Here is a 26,219-nt window from a genome sequence, read left to right as displayed (position 1 = left end):
ATTTATCAGTAAAAAATATTGTGTTTATCCTCAATTAACTTATTTGATAAAGAGGATAAAGCATTCATTTTATAGATAATTTTTCACACTGCAGAACCAGAGATATCTTCAGTTCTGTTAGACAAAGTTCATGGAAGGAACTGCCCCATAGCTCTTACCACAGCCTCAATGTTTATAATCAAATTCATACATTGGTTATAGCTATTGGGAATCAGTTATCTTACAACAAGGACATGTATTATTAGTCTGAGACTAACAGGTAACAAGTAAAAATGTCACACAGCATTTCCATAATTGCTGGAAGCTTGAAATAAATTGGAGAGGAAAAGATCTGAATACAAAAGATCATAGCAAGGACGACAGAAGTGACAACTACTTGTTTGGATATTAGTTTGTGGCCTAGGAATGGAGTTTATGCTTCTGTTTCCGATCAGCCATCTTAAAATAATTTCATCTAGTTAAATTGCCTTATGAAAAAAAAGAAACCTGTTTCCATCAAATGTAATTTGTACAATACAATGCAAAATTTATCTCCAGGGTCTGCTAGGGTATTCTTAAGCACAGGAAAACTATGCAGGAACAACAGAACCCATGAGCAGTTTTGCAAAATCAGCAGCATCATTCTTTAGGCAGCGTTAAATAAAAGCGTGCATCCAGAGCATTGATGTGAAAGTGCCTCTGTCTTCCTGTTAGTGATTTTTATACAGTATGTAATTGAAATAACGTGCCCCGAATTTTCTGCAAAATTTGTCCCATGCATTAAACAATAACAATATTCAAATGACATTATTAGAGGTCTTAACAAGTAACTTGATACAGAATAAGCTAACTTCTGACAAAAGAGAAGCATAAGAAGTGTTTTCTTTCTACAGCCATTTTCCGCAGCCCCATTTTATGGTGTGCTTCTAAATACCCCTCGGAGGTATCTACTACTGGCCATGCTGAGGGACTCAAGAACAGAATAGACAGACCACTGGTCTAATTTGGGATAATAACACCTTTGCTACATAGAAACCCTTTGATAAAACAAACAAACAAACAAACACAACACAAAACAAAACAAAAAAACCCCACCATATTATATACATTGCTGGCATTTAATGTCCTTCTGTATGTGGGAGTGTGTGGTTAAACCTCCAAATTATTTTATTCATCTTGTGTCAGTTCAGATGCATAAAACTAGTGCTTTTTTCTTTGTTGGCAAGAATTTGAAAATCCTACTCTGGTAGCTAGTATATTCTATAAAGCCATTCTTTTCTTGCTTTTGTAGTTCCTAGGACAGCTTTCTTCCCCAGACAAAGTCAAACATCTAAGTTTCTGTTATATGGGAATAACTTCTTTTCTGATACACCAGTGCCAGAGCACAGCCCAGTGTCGGACTCAGCACAGCCTGTCGCAACAGAGACAGAGGTTAAACAAGGAGGTTTATTCGGTTCTGTTGGGGAAGAAACACATCCATTAACAACTTAGAGGTTTAAAGCAGTCAAAAGGCCCATTTCAAGAATAAGAGTGTCAGTTTTCACAATATTGAACTCGGCAGGTACACAAAGAGTGTCATGTGTCACTGGTGCAATACGATAGCCAAGTGCAGAGATTGCTTCCTTCAAGTCTCCTAAAGTAGTTCATGCTTCAGACCCTTTGAAAATATTGCAGATGCAGGCAGAATTGACACAACTGAACCAGTGCCTGGTGAACTGAGAGTAGTTCAGTAAAGTGAGGCTGTCCTCCAGGGAATAAGTGTCCCAGGGTGCAAGTGTCATTGTAGAAACTTATTTCAGGAACAAAACAAGCTGAACTGCATTTATCTACACTCAATTCTAAGGCTGGGAGTGGAGTACTAGGAGTCAATCACAACCTTCTCAGTGAATCAAAAGCTGTATTTCAATTTGCCGGGCTCTTCGAAACATTTGCGGCAAATGAATCATAGGCCAATGGACAGCACTTGCTTTAAGTTTAAATAAAATTCCTTTTAGAGCACATGCAGAAGCAAAATATTAGCCGTCTTGGCAAAACTTGTCTGAATGGTGGGAGAAAAAGATCAGATGAAAGGAAAATTAGAAGGAGATTGGAAAACAAAGAAGAAAGAGAGGGTTAAAACAAAGGCTACAGGGAAGGAAGAGGGTGGTAGAAGAGAGGATGGATAAGGGAACTTTAGGACTAGCAGGATCCTCAGAAATATTCTACATGTTGCATATGAAATGCTTAGTTACCTGGTTTGACAGGTGGTGGTGATAATCATAATAACCATTGAATATTCTCTTCACTGATCAAGAAATAGTATCAGGCAGAATGTCAGTAATATTTTTAGCTAGTAGATACTCTTTTTTTTGGTTAAAAAAAATTTAAAAATCTCTGTTTTGAAGCTGATTTCACATTAGCATTGGTCAATCTGGAATTTACTGCAAAGGAACTCTCAGTTTAAGCACTAATCAGCATCTCACAAAATACTGAAGGTCAATAAATTTTCCAAGAAGTTATATAACTATTTAAATTTGAGTGAGGAGGGCCGTCCTTTTTTTTCCCTAGTCTGTTTTCACTTACCCTCCCTTTCTGTGCTCTCTGCAGCCTCTTTGATCTGTATTTAAAAATATTACAAAGCATGTAAAGCCTACCTCAAAGTCTTCACTTGTCCTCTTTCTCTGGCTTCCTCACCTCCGTATGTGTTATTGTGTCCCTTCCACCCCCTAATCCACTCATATAATATAAGAAATATTTCCTATTTTCTTGGTAAATGGCCAGTGGTGAGAGTTCACAGTCCACATGATCTTGTTAGGGATGTCCATATAAGAATGACAGAGACACCCCATCACGCTTAAATGACATGGTTGCTGTGGGGTCCAAGGCCACCTCCTTGATCAATCAGGGCCAAGATAACCACACTCTCATGAATTAGTAGGCCATCATTTGTTAACAACAGAATGAATATCTAAGACTGTCTTATTTATAAATTAATATTAGGAGCGCTCTTTAAATCCAGCATGTAAATTATCTCAGGTAGACTTCAAAAAGCAACTCCCATAACTAGGGTCAATCATTCAAAATAATTCTCTTTCCTTTAATATATTTGAATAAAATTGTCAGTGGTGTTGATGACTTAAAAAATGCAACCATTTTCATTAGGTGGTTGAAGTGGAACTGTTTGGTACTGAGGTCCTTTAGAAATCCATTCCAAAAATGTCTGCATTTTTATTGTTGCCCTTCCTTGTTTTGTTGGTGTGGTTTTTTTTCTTTCTTTGTTTGTTTGTTGTTTTGTTTTGTTTATCATGTTGCCAGTGAATAGCATCATTATCACTGTACTCATAACAGAGCAGTTTCATATTTTCTACATTTTTATTAGAATACATTCGGCCTAATTAGAAATGTGAAATAAGGATGGATGATAGCAACCCTAGAACTACACTTCAAACACTGTTACAGGCATTTCAGGAAAGGGTCAGAGAAATAAACTACAGCTCATTAGCCTGAGGCTATAAGTGATCTACCAACCATACAGAAAATTGGCAGCCCTTCTGTCTTTTGTCCTCAAGGAGCCTGTGTATTAAACTAATTGTTAAATATAGCAAACAGACTGGCAGTCCAGTCAGACTATTTTTTGCACATGTAAAATAATGGAGTTATTTGGATTTCATTGAAATGTTATCCATATATGTTTTATAAATATGCAAGCACTTACATGCTTTATAGAAAATCTTCAATATTGGTCTGAGATTTTAAATGCTCAGCTGTAGTGTAAACTGCCTTGTTAGGGAAAAAAAAGTATATCTCTTATTTACAAGGGAGAAATAAGTAAAAATGCATATTGGAAGACTGTTTTGATGACTAATTATTAGTAAGTTTGGAGTTGTTCAGTTATATGACAACATTGGTTAGAAGCATACTTTAATGTTTGCAATAGGAGTGAAAAATCTTATTGTGTTCATTATTGTATGCTACACTTTTTAATTCTTGTACATGTATGTATAAAGAGTATGACATGCTTCTCCCTTCCAAAATTATAATTTTTGAAGTGAAAAGCTTTTTTGATGGTCAAAAATTGCTGAGTGAGATTTGTTCAATAATAACTGATATTATTCTTTACTGTTCTCATTAAAAACTGGTGATGCAGCACAATGACTTTGTTGACGACAAAGAAGATGATTTCATCCTACTTCCTGATTGGAACATTTAGATTATACCAATCCACTGTCCACATCCTTTTTGAGATATAATATATAATTACCATAACAAAGGAGAACACTATATGCACAGAGAACATTGCTATAAGAAGAAATTGAAAATAACATATAAAAAATCTGTGACTGGAGAATAAGAAGTGGGAGAATGAGGGAAATAGAATTAATTTTGTCTAGCTTTAGGCCTATAGTCTACTTTAGTTCTCTGTTATCCACCATCTCCTAACCAAATAGTTGCTTCAATTTAAAATCTTTCCCTGTGATGGTTTACATGTAGAGTCAGGGGATTTTGTTTTAATTATTGACTTGTTTGTAGCATGTTGACACCAAAAAAATCCATGTAAAATAGAAACTGCTGATAGCTTCTGTGCATAAATTTAAGAAGAGTTATCATCTGCAGGAGACATATACAATCCTCTGGTCAGAGTTAGTCCCAAAATTCTAGAATCAGTAGCTTCTTAGGGATATTTCTTATGTCAAATAGTATTTTAAGTATTGTATAACTTAGGGTAGGTAATTTTAATTATTTACTGTTTTTTCAGACATAAGCATTCTAAAAATCAGATTATGATTTTGAGGACAAATTGTTAATTTTATTCCCCACTCTAATTTAAAAAACAGTAGTTGGCTTTGAGTTAGAAAAACTGAAGAATTTCTAGTCTTTAAAAAAAAAGTTTTGGGAACACAAATTGAAAACAACACCTACAGCTCCTATGTTTGTAACATAGAAAAATAAGATTACAAGATTTAACTAGTATGCATTTATTTGAATCATGTTACTGAAGAAAAATATTATTTTAGTAGGATTACTCATGTGTTTAAAGCTAAGCCTATGTTTTTATGGGTCAAGCACACAATGATCAGAGCTGGCAGGACTCAAACTTTGTTGCCCTTCCCCTCCCATCAAGCAAATGAAACTTTAAGCTCTATGTAGCATCTTATTTTCCAAAGTCACAATCTTTCTACACAGCATTGATAAAGCTAGAGCAAGGCTTAATATCAGGTGGGTTTTAAAAAGTCTCTTTACACATTATCTAACTACTACTTGCATTTAAATAGACAGACAGTGCACACAACAATAAATGAAATAGAAAATGGCATTTAATTTAAAGAGTAGAAAGAGCCTTCCAAAATCAGTGTCATTCACCCCATGAGCTACAAACATATAGGCAAATTCTTCATTCTTTTCCTTAATGCAGACATGACTGCTTAGGTCCAGAATTGCCAAAGTATTTAAAATCACTTTGTCAGCTAGGACCACCAAAAGGAAAAGATAACATAGCCAGATTTCACTAGCATGATGTTTTAGTCCAAGTCAGGACTTATGAATGCTTGTAAAGTAATATTAAGCAACCTAAGCGGTATTTAGTAAACCCAAAGGCCAAGAAAATGTTCAATGAATCCTACATTTAAGAGTACATAGAAGATATATCTTCCACAGACCATCCAAGTTCAAATTGATTTTACGCTAGCATTAAGACAGAAGCACAGTATAACGTGTTTGAATGTCTTCACAATACATACAGATATTTTTCCTTAAATGAAAGTCCTCCAAATGTTTAAAAGATTGTATTTTACATGCCTGCCTTCCTTCCTTTTCCAGTATCATGAAACAGAACACCTAAAGACTCTACCTTTTGCCCTGTAAAACCTTTTTGTCTTTTCTGAAGCAGTGCTGGACCTTCTGTGAACACTGTAATGCATCAAACAGGAAACAATAATACCAGAACTCTGTATAAGGTTAAATTGGTAAATTCAAGGCAAAAAAACATTTTATTACATTTTAAACAAAAAAAACCCAACAAACAACAAAACCTGAAGGATGCATACAAGTACTCTGTCTATACAGAAACAAATCAGAGTAAACGCATGCCATTTTCACAATAATATAAATGGAATTGCTGTTACAAAAGGTCTTAGCCTATTACAACGTACCATTTAAATCAGAAGACAATTGTATAAAATGCACACATTAGGGTTATGTTTTAATTTATACCAATTTAAAAAAACATAATAACAGCACTATGGTATGTTGAATAAATATTTTAGCCAAGAGAAGTTTCAAATACATCCTCCTTATAAAATCTCGTAACTAAACCTGTTGCAAACTCTTAAATACTAAATTCTTTTCCTTGTATCAGTTCAGACAGATGAAGAAAAGATTTAGCAAATTGTGATGCTATCAAACAGCTTGTTTCTCATTTTATCTGTTTCCCTCCCTGAGAGTGCAATAGAAGCAATTAAGCATATTTCAATTAACTGCTTGAAAAACCACCATTTTTTCTCAGTCACTTAAACGTTTCATTCTTGACCTAGATTTAGTAAGCAACACAGACAATAGCACGGTTCTTCCTGCAGAAAATCAAACTTATAGTAGATTTATGACAATTTTAATTTCTCTGATGCTTCGCTAATGTGAGTCGATGTATATATATATATGGCATGAAACTTAGACATTTTCCCCATTACAGATCATGATACCATATATTGGCAAAATGCAGCATCATATAATGTGGGGGTAGTTGACTGGCAATGGACTTAAATAGCTGCTGAGATGGGATCATGAAACTAATTTTCCCTTTATTATTAAAACTTGCAATGAAGGCCAATACACAGCTCACTTCACTCCTTCTCTCTTCTTTCCCAAGTCCTTGCAATAGATTATTTAAATCAAGTAAATATTTAATATGTCTCATCTTTTATTGTTTATTATGCTTCAGGACAGGTCCATAGTTGAGACATAATCAAAGTTCAGAGTCATTGATACATGCCTTTTGTGAGCCTTTTCCAAAACATCTTAGTAAGTTTTGGTCTAAAATAGACTGTTGTTGTAAGACCAGGCAGATTTTACTACACTGAATCAATGCACAAATTATTTTCCTTGCATAAAACAGAAGGCAATAAACCCTACAGAATTCAGAAAAGAAAATAATCCAATACTCTTTTACACCTCTAACTCCAAAAGACATTTGCCGGTCTGAAAAGCTCTTGGAAAACATTCAGTGGCAGCTAAATTTTTTTTTATTTAGAAGGGAGCATTTCTCATTGGCAAAAGACAGAGAGAACACGAAGTTTCTGTGACTGATGGAGCTGATAATTTGCAAAGTGCATATTTGGACAGAGGCAATAGGTAATTTGGAGGTGAAACCAAATAAATGTACTCAGGACGTTTTCTGAATAAATAAAGCCACTTGGAAAAACACCAGGAAGAATATGAGGTGGATGAAACTGATCTTTAAATTCATTCCATCATTTTTTGCATCAGATAAATCCATGATTTGGAGTTCAGTCCAAAAGAGAAAAAAAAATTGACATTCTTTCAGTAGACAGTATTTAAAAAAAAGTGGAAAGCTTCTTTTCAGGTATAAGCTCAAGATGATATGAGAAGTTCAGTTTAGGCCAAGGTAATTGAGGGGAAATTTTCAGAACTGGCAATTCACCTCTTTGCAGCTCAGCTTTCTCATCTTTAAAATGGGAATAGTGAGTGGTATTTAGCTTGTGACAAACACAAGAATAGAGTTTTACGTCTTCCATGAGAGCAGCCAGATAAGCGTGAATCATTGCCTCAGTTTTACAGCTGCTGTATCTGAAGCTGAGAAATGTTTCAATAAGTTGAAAATAGTGAAAGGATGTATTTGTCTGTTTGTGGTAACTTCTTGTAGTGATCACAGTAGTAAAATCTGATTTCTTCCTCTAACATTTCAAATTTTTTACCTTCCTTAAACAAATGACAAATTGTTTTGTTACTTGTCTTGGTCTTGATTCATTATTTAAGACATCGTCCATGCTGTCTACATTTGTTTCCTCAGGCCAGTTATGATGAATTTTGTGTGTTTACGTACAAAGTAGAGGAAAATGCCCGGTGTTACACTGAATTTGAAATAGTGAGGACAGTAAAAACATGTTTTTAGAAGTAAACTGTGCAAACATGACATGGAAATCATAGAGGGAATGTGCAGAGTGCATGTAATACCAACATATATTTTTCTTACAAAGTGTATTATATCACCAGAGGGATACTTTAAAATGAAACCTTTCAAAGTTTCATATAGTTCAGTGGCATGCACATTTATAACTAGCAATTAAACACAGAAATTATGGATAGAATGCAACTGAAAGTGAAAATCTGAAAAGTCTGCACTGATCTAAGAAGACAGCCTGATGCAAAGCATTATCTCCCAAAGGCTATTCTGTCTATGTAGTTTTGAAACATACACTAAACCAGCTGCCAAACGTGGCTTTTAAACAGAGGCTACAAAAAAAGGTGTTCTGCATTTTCTGGGCTTGCCACTTTACAAAGGAAAGAAGCAGTGTCTGGCTGCCATGTAGTCTGGCAAAAGGGAGCCAGCTTGCAAGTGATTAGAATAATGAAACTGGAAAGGATTAGCCACATTATCCAAACATGAAGCAATAGGCTAGTCAAACTAATCCCTGAGGAATAGTTAAAGGAAACAAATTACATGATAGACATAGGGTTGCTTCTCAGAAAGACAGCATTAGAGCATGTGGTACTTACACTCATATTCTGCTTGCATATTTTCTGGAGGTATATGCATGCAGGGAGAAGGTAAGCTGATGTGTCTGTGTGACAATATTGAGCTAGTTTTATTTCAGATTCTGCATGTCTTATCTGACTTTTAAAAATAATTAAAGTGTTATTAGACTGACTGGTATCAGTGGAACATCCACATCCTGTGGAGCCCTTAATTGCAGGAAAAGAAGGGTAATGATCCAGGTTTTAATATGACTATCATGCCCTGTTGGATGGATTCATTATGCAGTGAGTGAACAATTTTTTTCCTCATTATTTAATTATTTTGGAACTGAAAGAAGTAATTCCAGTGCTAATCACAACATTTATATTTTAGACAGATAAATTAGCCCCAAATATTTTTTCTTGTATAAAAACTCATCACGTATGGAAATGACACCCCAGCTTTATATTAGTGTATTGCCAGATATCTATCCATACAGAAATTTCAGTAATAAGCTGTTGCTAGACATACTAACATTAAAAACAGATGAAAACAAGACATGTAGTAGGTATTTGTTGATAATCTAGCTGAAATTCTACTGGGGTAAAAGAGTCCTTCCAGATTCATATGTACAGTATAACTGGGAATGTAAAACATGGGTATGAATTGCATTCTCATTGGAATGACCCTGCATACATGGAAGGACTCAGACAAAGGGCAAAACAGAAACTAAGCTGTTACTAATTATCCTTTTGATGACTTCAAGGTGCACCACAAGTATGGCCTTTTACTGTGAGGGAGAGGGGCTCTGACAGAGCTGCAGACCTCTATGCAGCACAACCCTTGCCTGAACCAAATCACATGTATTCACTCACCCCATGCAAATGAGCCAAATGGCCATCTTTCTCTCCCTTTAAACCAAGAACAATAAAAACCCCATTTTACATTTCTTGACTGCAGAGGGAAGTTTTAGGAAAGGTGGAATATCAAGTACTACACTGTGCCCTGTACCAGAGACAGCTCTGTCCTTTACAGTGTTTCTGACTGATAGGTAGAACTTGGTTCAGAGGGATATCGAAGTCCTTTAATGCATGATTATTAACTACTCTGCCTACAAAGTTTCTTAACCATGATCGATTAGTTACTGGCTTCTGCACTTGAAGGTGTACAACCCTAACACATTTTTTTCTCAGTTTAATGGTATGCTGAGTATTCTCATTGTTCATACCCAAATCTCCTTGCTAAGGATCCAATAATCAATTGGCTTCAACAGCATCCTTTGACAGTTATTTCCCCAGGTTAATTGCATGTGCTATTCAAAAGGTATTTCCTTTCACTTTTTGTCGGCTGCTTGATTAAAATATTTTTTGTAACCTTTTTAGAAGAGCTGAATTTGGGAAGAGTTTATCAGGTTCCGAAGTGTAACCATCCATTCCTAACCAAGTGATATATTAGATCATTTATTTGTGGCAAGACAGACATTTCAATAGTGCTTACTGTTTCCCATAATGAAAGGTTTAAATCTTCCTTTAGGTTCCTCTGAAATTTAATTTTTGTTGATGGAGACAAGCCAGTTTGTGCAAGATTTTTTTTTTTTTTAATGTCAAGGCTTCAGAAATCCTGAACTATTTATTATATTTTTCCACTCTGTAACTCTATGTTGTGAAAAAAGGAGGTAGAAATCAAGTACAATAGAAGCTTTCACACGTTTCACCTTTAAAAACAATAAATTCCTTCCCTTTAGAAGGATTATTTATTGAGCTGTTATTTAGTCACTGGAAAAGGATTTTGTCATACACTCTACACCAGTCATGAAAGCTGCATCCTATTGTATTTCTGTATTTGCATTTGGCAGAAGTGCACAATGCAACTGACAAATTTCTCTCCTTGGCCAAGTTAACCCCAGAAATGCCCTTTCTACTGGAGAACTAAGGTTCCATGAATAGAGTGTTCCAAGCCTGAGTGACTTGTGCATGAATTCCCTTCTACCTGTGTTTAAGTGGGTGTTTTTTTAAGACTATAACTTACCTTAATTAACTAGACCACTATGCTAGCAAAATATATTTATTGCCAGTACAATATATTTTTATTTCATCCAAATCACTAATGTCATTGGTACATAATAATAAAAGTCTTTATCCTGCAGTCTTTGCTTCAATAGCACTCACTATCAAAGTGTACAGTTTCCATGGCTGTAAAACCATACTTTCTTCCTGCTGTTCACTTTTCAGTCCAGGAAAATCTGTGCTTTCTCTTCTCATCTACAATGCAGTTTGAGGTCATGGACAAGGACCTGAACAAAATTTACTCTGAGAAAATCAATAATGATTTATGATATTTGACTTCAAAAAATGTTGTTTCGTAAAAGTGATAGACAATAAAGCACTAATCTACTAAGATTACTTTGGTTTCCAGTCCATCTTATATGTTATTTTCAAACAGCTGGAGCATTGCATGGCAAAATGGTTCTTGGTTCTCTGGAGGGGTTGTCTTATTTTTCAGGTACTGAATTAATCAGCAAGCTGATGATTTCACAATGTGTGCTATGAATAGGAAATTATTCAGAAAATACTATTGGAATATTCAGAAATTGCTACTCATTCAGCTGCACTAATGGCTCATATCCTGGAAGGTAAAGTAGTTTGACTTCAAAACTTTAAAAAGAAATCCAATTATATACATAAACTAATCTCCTGATTTGGACACCCAAACCATGCTTTTAACACTATTCATTTTGGCAGTGCTGCCATTAGTGGTGTATAGTGGGCAAGGGAGCAGGTGTTTAAGAAGATTGCAAAGAACAACTTTTTTTTTTTCTTCCACCTGAAAAGAGTAGTTTACTCAAAGAAGTTTGCCTGGATAATTCCTCGTAAAATTTCATAAAAGTTTCTATTCCCTAAACAACTGGCTATATTCACAATTCAGTACCGGGTATGAATGAGTCATTGCTGCCCACAAATTGCAGAGAACCAGGAAATTAATTCATCAGTTACCTCCTCTAAAAAGCTTGCCAGGAGTACTTTGGCCTGCAAACATGTACATCTGTGTCTGCTTGCACATAGATAGTTATTTCCATATACATGACCCAGCTTGTCTTTATAGCTGGTTTTTGTAGGATTGCATTCCATCCTCTCTTCCTTCTACTATTTGCCTCAGTTTTACAATGTGATATATGCCAAGCTAACTATCTCTGCACAAAGAAATGCAAGAGGCTTGAAATACAGGACTAATTAACATAAGCATAGTATAATTTTGATAGAATTACATCTCTTGCTGGATTCATATCTAGTTCTTCTCAGCACTATTCCATGCTACACAGAGGTATTCTTGGTACCTTGGTGTGACAGCATCCAGCACCATTGTTGTCATCCTCTCCCACATCTGTGCTAGACTTCTGGCAAAAGGGGAGATGCTCACATGTTGCAGTAGCTGTTTGTCACACTCAGGCACAGTAAGAGAAAAGGGAAGTTGCATCCTTCTCTCCTATCGGGAAAAATGGCACCATTAATTTTCCTGAGTAGCTGACTATTATGTAGGTGCTTTCTACCAGCTGTGGTGGACCTGCTCAGCTGTTCAACTGGCTCAGGGATAACACTGAGCACATTTGGGTCACTCTGCTGTCCCTGCTTTTAGTTGTAGACTCCGACTGGACTAAAGCAATCTGCTGAACTGGCAGGTTGTGTTAGAGCAAACAGACTGTCCCTCTGTTCTTTCAAAGACTGTGCCTTGAAGTGTAGAAGTTTTTCAGTGCTGGTCACAGCTCACTTTGTTAGTTATTAAAGCAAATACTTTCCTGTTTCATGTCAGGTTTTCATGCTAACCAGCACAATGAATTTGAAACAGTGAGCTTCTTCTGATGCTAGCATCAGGCACAAAACTGGACACTCACTCATAACAAGGCAGCACTTACCTGCCTTGGGTCCCTAATTCTTTTATTCATATACTCTGCTTAGATGCCAGATGAAAGCAGGTATAATTCCATGAAAAGCAGATATGTTCCCAGAGCATTGCAACTCTACATTCAGAAACCTCCACAAAACTTTCTATGACTGTACCACACAATCTAAGCAAAACTGCACAAAGAGTGAGCAGTATTCATAGATGGTTGTATAATAAAACAAATCAGTATCATTGTAATGTCTTGTGTCTCATACCTTTTGTTTTAATTTTATAACCCAATACCTTCCTGAGAGCTAGGAAGAAATATCCTCCTTGCCTTTTGCATCAAATCTGAAAGTCATGTGAGAGTCATGATTTACCTTTAAATAATATATTCATTCACCTCACTAGCTGTGGCAGGTATCTTACATGCATTTAATGTGTCATGCCTATGAAATACATTAAAACATCCATGAAGACATGTTGTTTCTCTACAGGGAGTAGGGCAGGCTTTCTAAAAGGTAAATGCTGAGTAAATTTCTGAGGATATTGATAACGTTCCCTTGACGTAATGGCATTCAGTTATTTACGACATAAACTAGGTGCCTACAAATGAGTACAGAAGATTTCCCGAAAGAAGTTTAAGTTTGTATTTTGATGCTGTAATTTACAAGCTATTTTAGTCTAGATTTATATATAGGAGACTGCTTCACAGTTCTTGGAACATGGGATGCTTTAATGTGTGCAATCTTTTTCTTCAGCGGCCTTTAATATACCAGTTCAAGTATTACCTGTTATTATAGGTAATGCAGAAAATAATGCCTATACTTAAGACCGATTAACAATCTCCACAATAAAACCCTTGCTTATTATATTGTTAGACTTAAACTGTTCAGGATGAAGTTTCTCATGCCAGACAGCTGGCTCATGTTGTATGTTTTGGGAAAATTTCAAATACAAAAGAAAGGTACAGTAATTTCCAAGAAAGAAGTTAAGAAAATATCTATCGTTTTGCACACTAAGAGTTTTCACTGGAACAAGATGACCTTTTACTACCAGTGAATACAGCAATGGGAAATCAGAAATAAAGTACAGATTGTACATTTAGTACAGTCATACTGACTCATGTAGATGCTCTTGGTGATGCCATGGGATGGCCCTTAGAGACCTGCTTTTTCAGTTGCCTGTCTAAAGGATCTCTTTGGAGAGAAATGTGCCTCCTATTTCGGCTCAAACATGTGGCTTCCTTTTCAGTGAGACCAAAGAGTGTGAGACTGAAGTGTTAGGTATGCCCACTGGGAAGGAGGTGGAGAGGGCTGCTCTGCAAGGGGAGTCAACTGGAGGCCATGGATGACAGCTAGGCTGGCAGGTCAGTGTCACACCATTGGAGTGCCATCCCACTGTGCCCAACCAGGAGAGCAGGGCAGGGCTGGTAAAGGGGTCCAAGGTCAGCCTTAGCCCAGAGATCACAGCCACCACCCTACTGATGGCTCAAGTCTAGAGTTAAAGCAGTAAGCAAGCTGATCAGCTGGGGAACAGGAGGTACAAAGCTGTGCACAGCTGACCTGTTGTGCAGCTCAGGCAAGGACACAGGATGAGGGGTCCAAACAAATGTGGAACCTCTGCTCAGGCCCCTCAGAACTCTTCTTCTTCCCAGCTTTGACCAAGGCATTGGAGCTGACGCCAAGCACAGACAGCCAAAGCACTTGAAGATGGAAAGACACTACAGGTCCAACAGGCACACTTAGGGCCTTGCCAGTGCCATGTTTAACCTCAAAGTGGAGGTGAATATGGCCACTAGGTTCCCAAACACACCTTGGAGCTTGGACACCTTCCAGTGCTACCCATAAGGGTCCACCTGAACTGCTGCGCTTCAGCATAGTCACGACTTCCCTTGCTATCCAACATTGCATGGCTCTGGGACTTGTCCTTCACCACTCCCTTCACCCACCCATGAGCACAAACACACACCTTGCCAGCACATAGCATTTCTTCTGCCGGTGTTAGACCTGGAGTTTAGATGTCTACAGCTATTTGTTCTGCCTGCCCCATTATCCCAGAAACATGGAGTATCATAGTTTCATTCTCTATTCTTAGAAAATACCATAAACCCCAATGACAAAAAATGTTTCTTTTTCACTTAGAGGTGAGGCAAAAAAAATTAACTTACTGAGGAAGCTTGAAGGCATGTAAAAATGAGGCTATGATTTCAAGAAAGGAAAAGATTTTTTTATTGGTAAGGCACTTAAATGTCCCACTGGAAAATTGCCTCCTGCCAGAATGCCCATATGGGGTTGGGAAATCACTTCAGCTTTTTATAATTGACTGCTGAATGTGCTCTCCATTTTCCTTGTGATCTACTTGATAGCTTTTATATTTGCAGAAGTGTTTGGTCTCACAAACATAACTCTAGCTGATTGGAATGCTGTAAATAACATGCTGTAAAAGCATGTAAAGTGCTAGAAAATAGTAAACGTCCTGTGAAATTGGGATTTAAGCATCTCCTTCTGAGACCCAAAATTCACTGACACTTGTCTCCTTGACCTAAAGCCTCTGTGGTTTAATCTCCTTTCTGTAAAAAAGGATAAAAATAATACCACTCCATGCAAGTATTTATAAAGCTTAATTAGTTTAGATTTGTGAAACACTCCGATTACTGTTTTAAGGATGTGCATAGCAAAATTCATAATTCTCTATTCAGTGCTGGTTTAAATGACAGGCTAAAGATAAGATTGGGTATCACACTGCTTCGAGGTTCAAAGACTTCCTGAAGGAACAAAAGACTAAGCTGATGAGGCAACTTGGTTGAAGTGTGCTACAAAAATTTGTACACAATAATCCAGATCTATCAGGTTCTCCTTTCCCAGTCTGTGAAATCCCCTGCATTTTGTCAGAGACAAAGAAGACATTTTGTGTAAGGTGAATGACTATGGTACCAATTTGTGACTGAACAGCATGTTTGTTCAAGGCTGAGAGAGTTGTGGCTGCTTAGACTCTGGGGAGACTTTATTGCAGCTGTTCAATATATAAAAAGGACTTATAAGAAATATGAAGATATTTTACCAGGGTCTGTAATGACAGGACAAAGAGTAACAGTATTAAACTGAAGGAGAGTTAATGTCGATTGGACATAAGGAATAAATTTTTTATGATGGTGGTAGTGAGGCGCTGGAAAGGGTTGCCCAAAGAAGCTGTGGATGTCCCATTGTTGGAAGTGTTCAAGCTCAGGTTGGATGGGGCAACCTGATCTAGTGAAAGATGTGCCTGCTCACAACAGGGGGCTGGACCAGATGATCTTTGAAGGTCCCATCCTACCCAAACCATTGTGTGATTCTATTATCTTTTACTGGGACTTCTTTTTTGGTTAGCCCACCAGTAGGGCTATCCAAAACTACATCCAGCACCCTCAGAGAACAAACTGACCGGCAGTCATAGATCAAGGTGGAGGCCATACTATTGTCCATTGAGACATGTACTTAATCACAGGGAAGTGAAAAAGAAGCCAAGTGGGTAAGTTTCATTCTCACTGTGAGAATCAAAATTTCATCTGGTCAGGAACACCTATTTATGTACCCCTGTTGTAGCCTCCCAGTACCAGCCCGCAACACCTGTTGATCACATTTCTCTCATTTTTATCCATTCTGAATTTATTCTAATTACACTGTTGACCACAGCTTTATCTGAGTATTGGCAATAGTCATAGTAATGCTACTGAAGTTTGCTAGCATCATCCTGTTTATTACAGTTAAATTTTGAAGGTCCAAGGCTTGATTCACGAAACAATTAAAAGTGATCTTAGCTTTTATTATGTTTCTCTTACTCAAGGCTGATTAACAAAAATTAAGCAAGAACTTAATGTTACATATATTTTTATATGCCTTGCTGAATCAGATCCTCAACAACGATACCAAATGCCTACCTTAGGTTATTTAGAGTGTTGTGTCTCTCTCATTGTTGCTTGCTGATCTTCTGTAAATTTTGTTTGCTTCTTTCTTTTCCCTTGTTAAGCTCCATACCCTGGAGCTTACACTGTTTTTCTATATCATGACTGGTTCATTGTTTATTTAGCTAGGCTATTGTCTAAGCTATATTAAAATTGTCCTCAGAGACAGGGTGACACCCATAATGTATGTATCCTTATTACAGCTAGAGGCACAGTACAAAAGCACTACTAATTTATTATAACAGACAGTGTAACCATTGAGCCCAGTTCAACCTTGACCAGAGGACCCAGGTGGCTTAGCCATGCAAAATATGGCTCATTTATATCTACCTATTTTGTATTCGTAGCTGATATATAGTTATTGAAAATATATGACTATAAGGATATAACAGTTAGAGGTAGAAATGGATGAGGTGTCTTTAAATAGGAGATTAGCTTTGATAATCACTTTCCCTTTTTCCTTTAGGATCAGGTTTTTACAAGACTATTGTAGTTATTGGGTTGATATTGAAGAAAGCACAAAAGGAAGCATCAGATGAGGAGAATGAGGGAATACCTCTAAAGCAGCAAAATGGAAAAAGGTACAAATATTCTGAAATTACTGGGACAATTATTTTTCCTCTTGTTTACCATCAGTGATAGCTATAAGCAAAATCCAGATTCCATAAATATGAGAAAACAGAATTTTTTCTCTGATAAATTTGAACCAGAATTTGACTATACCAGTATCTCGAAGTGGAACCCTGAATCCTACCAATGTAACTGCTAGTTATTTGCCATATTGACATTTTCAAATTTGGTTAATGCTTTTCTTATGTCATCTATATTCAATATCTGCCTGTATTCAATCTTGCCCAGGGAGAGAAAATATGGATGCTGTCATGACTAGGATATGGCCTGGAACCAAGAGATATCACCTCCAAGGAAAATGAAATGATGATGCAACAAGCATAGGAACTTGTTGGTAACAGAAGCAGAGAGAACCTGGAAAGGTGAGGGAGCTTCCAAATGCCAAATTACATGTGGAAGGAGTACTAAGTTCTCAACCATATGCTGTTTAGTTTGTGCTTTTGTTTTTTGTTTGTGTGTTTGTTTGTTTTGTTTATTTTTTTTTTTTTCCAGAAGTCCTCCTTCCTAGGTCTGGATGGCAACTTCAAAGCCAAGAAAGCTGGCTAGAGTATGCAGGTGTAATAGGTGCATCTGCAGATATTAACACAGGGAAAGATAAAAAGGGGAAAAAAAATAATTGTTCCACCTTACTGCAAAACTATTTTAGCCCCCTATTAAAACAGGAAAAAAAAGGAAATATCCTCAAAGAATTAGATTTCCAGAGTGGGGAACAGCAGCAGCTTTCATGTTAAAGAGTCCATGACATATGAAGAGGGTTAACAAAGTTTAATGCACTAAGCGTGAAATAGGAAACGCAGTTCTCACAGTCACTGGTTAAGATCCTCTTATCTCACTGTGGAAAGGAACTGAACTTTATGTGTTTCTCTTGCTGACAAAGCAGCCTGCTATGGTTATCAGAAATACAGAAGAAAGTCTAGTTAGAGATTTTGGCTTCTATACAACTGTAGCTGATTAATCCAAGTCAACAGAAAAGTCTGCCAGTAGTATAGATTAAACAAGAGGATTTTGTTGCTGTTTACCTCTCTGCCTCCTGTCTTTTTATGGAGTTCTGGTATTGCAGAAATGTGGGATCATGATATCTTTTCTTGTTACTATACATCACAGATCAGTGCAGCTGTGGTCACTGCCAAGAATACTATTTTGCAAGATTATAAATATAACAATCTGGCTACAGGTTGGTTTTGTTTTTACAAAAGAAAAACTGATAACACTTTTAAGATGAGATCAAACTTCACCCTTTCTAAATCTTTTAGCCACAGCTGACTCACTTAAAATTGGAGCAGAGTAAAGCAGCAAATGGATCACAATTTCAAGATGGCCTTTGTCTTAGCCTTCTTGGAAACCCTTGGTAAACCTGCCACCTTCCCTGTGGCAAGGTCATGACAAGCTTGTTTATCTTTCTCCCAGTAAGCTTGTTTCAAACTTATTTTTATCTTTGCTTTAAGCTTGTAATCCTCCCTTCCCTTCTCATCTTGAATCAGACCTAAGTCCTCAGATACAGTGGCACCAAACTTTCAGTGTTTGAATGCTCCTCTGCAATCCTTTACAAAGGGTTTGTCTTTACAGTTAGAGTCAGATGAGTTAGAAAGCCACAGAGCAGACTTTCAGATTTTAGTCTTCTAACAAAAGATTGAATGATACAAACCTTTTCAAAAAATTCTTTGAGTACAATTCCTCAAACAGCCAGATAACTTGCTAACTTCAGGTAAATCCAAACAACCAATAAGCTGATGGTGGATGAGAAACCCAAAATGAGCTGGCAATGTGCGCTTGCACCCAAGAAAGCCAACGGTGTTCTGGGCTGCATCAAAAGAAGCATGGCCAGCAGGCTAAGGGGTGCGATTCTGCCCCTCTACTCTGCTCTCATGAGACCCCACCTGGAGTATTGTGTCCAGCTCTGGAGTCCCCAATGTAAGAAGGACACGCAGCTCATGGAGAAAGTTCAGAGAAAGGCCATGAAGATGATCAGAGGACTGGAGCATTTGTGCTATGAAGACAGGCTGAGAGACTTGGGGCTGTTCAGCCTGGGGAAGGGAAGTCTCCAGGGAGACCTTATAGTGGCCTCCCAGTGCCTGAAGGGGGCCTACAGGAAAGCTGGGAAGGACTTTTTACAAGGGGTTGTAGTGACAGGACAAGGTGTAATGGATTAAAACTGGAAGAGGGGAGATTTAGGTTAGACATTAGGAGGAAATTATTCACTGTGAGGGTGATGAGACACTGGAACAGGTTGCCCAAGGAAGTTGTGGATGCCCCATCCCTAGAAGTACTCAAGGGCAGGTTGGACGGGGTCCTCAGCAATCTGATCTGGTGGGAGGTGTCCCTGCCCATGCAGGCAGGTTGGAACTAGATGATCTTTAAGGTCCCTTCCAACCCTAGCCATTCTATAATTCCATAATTCTATAAATTAGTAGCAAATTTGTGTCCAAAATCATTGCTAAGAAAAAAAAAAAAAAAGCTGGGCCATCAGGCAGGTCAAGATTTAAAGATAACAATAACATTGAAGTGCAGAAATTCTGGCATCAGTCCTCCAATTTAGGTCTCTCTTCATTCTATAAGTAATCAATTAGACACTTGTTCCAGCCTCTAAGAGTATCATCAACAACACAAAAAGCCGAGTCTGACTATGATGAAGCAGCCTGCTGATGGAGTTTATAGACAAGACCTGATATGTGCCATGATTCTAACAGAAGAAATATTACAAAAAAACCCAACAAAACCAAAAACCATAAAACAAACAAACCCAAAGCCCCTCAGACTTCAGGAAGAGAAGAGAACAGTTTGTTTTGTTTTGGTTTGTTTTTTTTCCATTTCTGTCTTGATTTTTAAGCTGAAGCTAGATTATCATGCATGGATGAAAGTGAGGAATGAGACACCCTTCTCATCTTGTACAGGTCAGGACTCATGATCCTGGAATGGAAGGGAAGAAATTGAAGATTATCCTTTCCCCCTTGCACAGTGAGATTTGAGAAGCATGCTCAGACACATTGGGTCACAGGATGATGAATACTGTGCTAGCTACATGTTGTGGAATGGGTTACGTACTTCCTTTCCTCCCTCTCATGGCCATGTCTTCCTCCATCTGACAATCAGACTAGGAAATTTTCTTTAATTGCAGTTGCAATTAACAAGTCAAATTACCTTATGCTGCATTCAAACAGAGCAGATTATGTTTTCATAGTTCGTAGATTTAAAAGTCTGTTAAAATGCTACGGTATCTTGTGGAATAGGACAGGACTATGCAATACTCACAATGAAGAAAATTTCACATTTCTTGTCCATGGAAAGGGACTGGAAAGAACTCAAGACAGAGAATTTTGTTCAACTTACCAGACACATTGGCAGTGTCTCAAAGCTGTGCATTATCTACTTATCAAAAGCACATACTTCTCACATGGAAACACAGCTTTGCTTTAAAAACAAACAGCCCCCGGTCCCCTAAAACTCACAAGAAAGTAGCTACAAAATAATTTGAATGTAACCCTGTAGACCATGCTTCAAAAGAAATAATTGCAGAAATGCATGAAATTAGTTTAACTTGACCAAATTATTCCTGTATATGTATTAACTTGTAAGAAAATCAGTCATATATTTTTTTCATATATGGCTGATGTGGAGCTGCAGTTTACCTCTGCTGATGGCACAACTATTACTAGATATATTTCTCTATATACAGCTTGATGTAAGAACTATTTGAATATGTTATTTTAATGTGAAAATATGCTGGAAAATTATGCACAGTTTTCATAATTTTAAATTATATTTTAAAATGGCTTCAGTGGTTTTATGCTTCATAGCATCCTTTTATTAGTGCTTAGTAAGTTCACACTGTCATCTCTTAGTGTTCTATTTCTGTAAGAAATACAAGTGATCTAGAAATCTCAGCATGTGGTTGTTGAGGCCAGAAAGTTCTCCTTTCATGGACTGATAAGAGACTTTGCTTGCTTGATGTTTATACTGACTGTGGAGCTTTGCAAATTATATTTATTTAATTGATTTTTTTTCTTTGTTTGATTTGTGAGACACTTTAGCATACAATATTGCTGGTATTTTACACCACTGAGATTTTTTTATTGTCTGCATCTCACATCACCTCCTCTTTCTTCAAGCTTTTTTTTTTGGCTTTGTTTTTCTTTAAAGTTGGAAATTTTCGCTATTTAGTCTTCATAAAGAAACACATAAAGCCATTATTTTTTCCCAGCCCTTTTATGTTGAGAAGACATCCACTCCTAAGAAAATACCAGATTTTTCCTTCTTTTTTTTTTTTCTTTCACAGTTGCTTACTAACTGTTGACCAGGTCCTGAGCTTCTAAAATCTGTAAATATTACACCTCTCAAAGCCCAGAGAAGACTCTTTAATTAAATCTTCTAAGTGGAAGATTACTAAAAAGAAATAGGAATCATGGTACAATTGCTGTCGATGCTGACTAGGAGGGTTCCCAAGGTTCAGAGGGAGAAGAAGAAGGAAGGCATTACAGCATGGAGAATTATACAAAAAGCTGTGACTAGAGCTGTGGCTGAGGCAACTCTTTTCCTGCAGTTTCCACTTTGGGATTCTGACTGGGACAAGAAGTCACAGATGCAGCTTGTTTGAATAAAGTTTTGTTCCACGCCTCACTGATTTTTGTGATTGTATGTTAATGTCTGCCAATTGCATTAAGTTCCCATCTTGCCATTTGTCACAGTATGTAGAGACAAGGAAGATCAAATTATGCTGTTTTTACTGAGTATGCACAAGTGTTACAGGCTAGTGGCACATGTGGCATTATGATAGTGGAAATTATAATTTTAATCAATGTTGTTCAGTGTTTGTAAAACTTTCTGAAGTGTTGTTAGGACATATATTATGCTATCCTTACTCTAATACTAGCTGATTCTTCTGGTTCTACTTCTTCTCAACAGGCGAGGTCCCAGTACTGTCTTTTACTTTCCAAAAACAAGTGAGAGCAGATTCCCACACCTTCCATTATTGTAGCAATAAAGCAAAGATTCCTGTTGACTGTGATAATTTTAGAAGTTAAGCCCAGCTATTATTTTTGCTACATACTAAGGTGTTTCCCAGTAGACTATCTTGCTTTCACTTGCTTATAGCTTTTAAAAAATCCTAATAGCATTCTTGAGAAAAATCACAAAACTGAGTGGGGAATGGCATAATCCTACAGACCCACCAAGCTGTATCTGTGTCTGCTTGTCATGGAAGGAGAACCTTGTTAATGGTCAAAAGTAAATGGCCAGTGTAATTTGTGAACTGACTAAAACAGCATCTTGAAACACATTCATATGGAGACAGAAGCAATCATCTCAGTGACCATTACATCATGACATGATAGAATATTCTTCTATTCAGCAGAGTCAACACGGTACTATGTATTGGATTTTAACTTGGTGGTGGTAGTTTTGTGGTTTGTTGTTTGTTTGGTTTTTTTAAATACCTGGAAAACAGAACATTAAAAACTTTTAAATCACAGTTTATATTTGTTATGTGTGTATATGCAAAGTCCAGTCTTTACACGTTTTAACTTTTCCAATAGATTCTTAGTATAAGGGGACATAAGATGTTCTGGAGAGCTGTCAGAGGTGCGTAGAAAGCTCATGGGCTGGGCATGCTTGGGATCATGAACAGGGAAGGAATTGCAAGAAGACAAGGGAGAGCCTCATAGCTGAAACAGTTGAGTCTGACCTGGGAATCCAGGTTTTGTAAGTGTGTCTGCCACAGCATTCTTAGGCATTGCCAGGAAAGCTGCCTAAGCTACACTACTACTACTAATTGTATGTCCTGGATATTCTTAAGATACTGATTTGCAGATGTCCTGGATACTTAATGTTGGCAACTGAAGTTACTGGAGCTCAGCAAAAAAAATTAAATTCTCTAAAATCTCTAAAATTCTTTTCAAACTCAGTGTCCAGTTTTCTTTACCTGGGCACTCAAAATTAGCAGACATTTCCTGTCTTACTGTTTTCATCCTTAATTCTCCATCTGTAAAAAAAGGAATAATGCAAATTCTTCACATGTGGTTTATGTGGAAAAAAACAAATGTTTCAGATGTTTTGGGAGTGTGTACCCTCAGAAAGAACACAAGGAAATTAATACCCCTGGCTTTACACAAGGGTATGAAAAGTGTCTGCTTGTTAAAATTACTAAGAGATGAGGCCACAGGGTGAATGAGGCAGACTTCCTACAAAAGGAAAATAATTTGATCATGTAATTAAACCCCACATTGTCATGCATACATGTCAATTAGTGATTTAATGTTGCACATACAATTTTAATTCTGATCCCTTCTTACTTATTAGTTTTGAACTTTTCTTTCAAATAATAGTTTATGTGTGAGCAAGTGTGTGTGTAATATAGTGTAGGCTGATCCTAACATAGATGCTCTTTTACTTGAGATCATCATACTGTATACTCACTCCTGAAAGACCATTGATAATTAGGAACTAAAACTGCTTACTAAGCTCTAACACTTTTATAGACTTTACCACAGAAAAAAATTGTTTTATTTTTTTGTGTAGTAGTTTACATCTTTGGAAGCAGTAACTTTTTTTTGAGCTTTAGAGCCTGTAGACTACATTTTGGCACTGATATTTTTCCTAATTGGAAGCAATATCTGTAACTGCCTATGGATTTGCAAAACTCATAGCATTTTTCTCCAGTCTTGAACATACCGCTAGATCTCTCTTACACTAATTATTTATTATTTGTTGTATTTGTGTTATTTGGTGTATTCGCCCTAGGGGATGGGAAGGGTTTGAAAGCGTCTGCTGATAACACTGTGGATTGAAAAATACCTTTTTCACAAAACGTGGTAGCAGATATTAACTTACATTTGGTGTCATGATAAAGTTAGTTTTGTGGATCAGAAAGAAGGTAACCTGACAGATTTTTTGCATCACTTGTTCCACATGAATGCAGCTGGAGTGGGGGAGTATTTGCATAAGTCTGCTTCTCTATTGCCAAGGCTTCTGGCTCCCTCGTGGTTTCCAACAGAAGCCATTGCCTCTGAAAAGCCACTGCTGCTTGACAGTGAAGCTTTCTCTGCTTCCAGACCTCTCTGTTGCCACAGTCCCAGCTCCAGTGATGGAAAGTTAGATTTCCCTTCCCTCCAAACCAGCAGCAGTTTCCTTTGCAGCTCTGCCACTATCATTAAGGGACCTAGAAGTCCTCACATGGCTTCTGAATACCATCAATTACACCAGATTATTGCTAGAAAATCAAAAGCATATGAGAGACACACAATTGTAAGATCTAACCTCTTCCCAATGTAGAGAAAACAAACAAAATCAAACAAATGAGAGAGCAGTGAATATGACACTTTGGGGAAATGAGAATGTAAACTTGCCTTTTAATTTCAACAATATTTTTTAAGGAGAAAGGGACATTTTGCCTTCAGAGCAAATCCTGTAACCTTCATTTAACCAGTAAAAAATGATTGAGGTGGGCAAGATTATAAAGGTGAAGTTCTGACAGATATTCTTCCATCCCTGCTAGGACAAAGGTTATGCTCTCGTCTTTTGTGTTTCCTGCCATTTTCTTCCAGGCAGCTGAACCATTCCTTCTGAAAGGTCTCTTTGGTCTGGAGCCCCTAAAAGCTCATGTAATATCTTCAGCAGGTTTCTGTTTCTTATCTCTCTCTCTTTTTTTTTTTTTTTTCTTTTCCTTTTAGTTTCTCCCACTGAAACCCATTTTGAGCTTCTTTAAGGGCTTGAGGTGGTAAGCTCATAAAATTGTGGCAGCAGCAACAGCCTTGAAGAGGATACAATAACCACTGTACATCTGCTACGATGTTCTTAAGTATTTGCGGCATGCTGGCTTAAGCCTGTCAGTTTTTGTAAGGGCTACCTGTTACAATGCACCTAATTAGCTTACTGGCTATTTGGAGACAGCTCTACTGGTTTTTCTATCATCCAGTCTTTATTAAGTGAGCTGTTGCTGAGACGAATAGGTTCTTTATAATGATGAGGTCCTTTTTACACTTATTAGTCCTTAAAGCAAGCCACTTCTTATAGAACAAAGTTCTCTCTTTCTCTCTCTCTCTCTCTCTCTTTCTCTCTCTCTCTCTCTCTCTCTTCCCCCTCTTTCTTCCCCTCTCTCTCTCCTTTTTTTTTTCTTTTTTTCTTTCTTTCTTTTTTTTTTTTTTTCCTTAAGACTTACAGTGGAAGAAGTAAAGCAGCTTTTTTCTGCTGAAGTATTTTATTAAAAGTTTTAGTGGCTGCACTAAGAGCAAGGTGCCTGTGCCTTTAATCATTTTCATCTTTAAAACAGAACCTTATATTTTCACATCTTCAGCTGTCCCAGAGGGCAGCTAGGCCATCTTTAACAACATTAATTTCTCTTTATGACAGGACTAGTGCTGCCCCAGGTCTTCAGAACGGCCTAAAATGTCTGGAAAAGTAGATAATGAAGAGGATATTAGAATTGTAAACAAGAACAATTTAGTAATAAAACCCATATATTTTCTCCATAGGACTTTTGGCTTAACATTGCAGCAGCAAAAGTGTCATGAGTCGTAATTTGTTGATGGTCACTGTACATTCGTTACTGTAGGAGCATGTGCAAAAAGGGTGAGAACTATTGGCTTTGCATTAAAGAACATCTAAGATGGGTAATACTAATTTGCTTGTTTTGATTCATCTCTTTTGTTTGCTTTTATAGCAGCATAATCTTAAAAAAAAAAAAAAAATCTCACACATTCTGCATTGTAAATCCTGCAGCTGGTTAGGAAAGGCTGCTTTCTGCATCTGGAAATGCAGGGCAAACACCTCAGCCATGATGTTCGCCTGAGCTTTGAGCACCTCCCTGCCCTGGGAATTAGCCTCACCCCCATGACATTGTAGTCCGGTGCAGATTCCTGAATAGAGAGCCAATTGAAAGACTGAAATGCTGGTAGCTTTTCTGGTATGATTATGTAGTTTACTAGCTGCACATCCCTGCCTCTGCCTACCCATACATCCTTTATTGCTGACAGGGTTTAGGAGTGTAATATGATGGAGCAAGAAACAGTAGATTTTTCCCAAGAAGCCACGCACAGCTCTTTGTCCACAGAGAATGTGGGAGGGAAGTATATAATGGTAAGCACTGTAGTCTGCAGATGTCATAAACAGGGCTACCTTTTCATCTTAAGG

This window comes from Apus apus, chromosome 2, assembly GCF_020740795.1.
Source record: "Apus apus isolate bApuApu2 chromosome 2, bApuApu2.pri.cur, whole genome shotgun sequence".
In the NCBI taxonomy this organism is placed as follows: Eukaryota; Metazoa; Chordata; class Aves; order Apodiformes; family Apodidae; genus Apus; species Apus apus.
The sequence above is the reverse complement of the archived record's forward strand: the minus strand, read 5'-3'. Positions refer to the sequence as shown.